Source organism: Suricata suricatta, chromosome 14 (genome assembly GCF_006229205.1).
Source record: "Suricata suricatta isolate VVHF042 chromosome 14, meerkat_22Aug2017_6uvM2_HiC, whole genome shotgun sequence".
Taxonomy (NCBI): domain Eukaryota; kingdom Metazoa; phylum Chordata; class Mammalia; order Carnivora; family Herpestidae; genus Suricata; species Suricata suricatta.
The window spans coordinates 85,473,103-85,474,200 of NC_043713.1; positions in this window are offsets into that span (position 1 = coordinate 85,473,103).

Below are 1,098 nucleotides of genomic sequence, written 5' to 3' on the forward strand. Positions count from 1 at the left end.
GGCACCACATCTTTGTGGCCTTTTTTTCTAATACTGGCTACTTGGGGGTAGGCCTGGCAGCGGGGAGCTCCTCATCTTTGCTGATGCTGGGCGCGCCCCGTTCTCAGACCTCCATCCCTTGGGTCCCTCGGGGCAGCACTCACAGGGAAGCAGATGAGTTCTTCTCTAGTGCAGCTTTGTCCAGTGCTGGCCAGGGCTGTGGACCAGGCTCTGCCCGCCTCCACCATGCTCGCCCCCCCCCCCCAGCTCCTGTTGGCAGCAGTGGGTGGGCAAGGGGAGGGGCGCCCTGCTCTGCTGGCCCTCTGTTGGTGGTGGGAGGGGTGCACGGGTGCTGGGCGGGGCTCTGTGGGTGCAGGGCAGGGTCCCCAGAAGCTCATTGCTGCCGGAAGTGCAGTTAGGGAAGGGTGTGGACTCCTCCCTCCTTAGGAGCCTCCGATTAGATTTCTAAACTTTAGGGTGTCTGTGGATTGTACTGCTTTGTAGACTCCTTTGTCTACAAGTGACTGTGAGAGGTGGTCAGTCTCACAGGAGTATTCCCTACATCCTTGTCCTGCGGGGTTCCTTCCCCCATGAGAGCCAAGGGGAAGGGGACACAGGGACCTTCGCTCCTTGGCTCTTTTCCTATCTACTGAAATCCAGCGGGGAAAGCCAGGTGCCTATCAGGACCCGACCTCCCTCTCTCCAAAGCCTTCTGGAAAATGGATGGGAAAGCCAATGACTGATAGCCTATCTTCCTTGCTCTTGGGAGAAGTTCAACTTCAACTCCAAAATGTTGATGTCTGCTTAGCAAAAGGGCTAAAAGGGAAATGTTTGACAGGAGGCTATCTCTGAGCGATCACATTGGCAAGAAGTAACAAAGGCGGCAACCCTCTAGAAGGGGTCCCTGTAGGAACTGAGAGAGAGAGAGCTGGAAGGAAATGACCAATGCCCCTGGACAAGTGGCCCAGAAGCTGGAGCTGTGAAAGGACCCGCATCTGCAGTCTGCTTATTGGTCTCCATGTCCTCCTAGGAGCTCAATCTAGACCCAGTTTTTCTGTCCATAAAAGGGATGCGGCATCCAAAGGTCAGGATCAATGGAAAGGAAGGATGTGGAACATT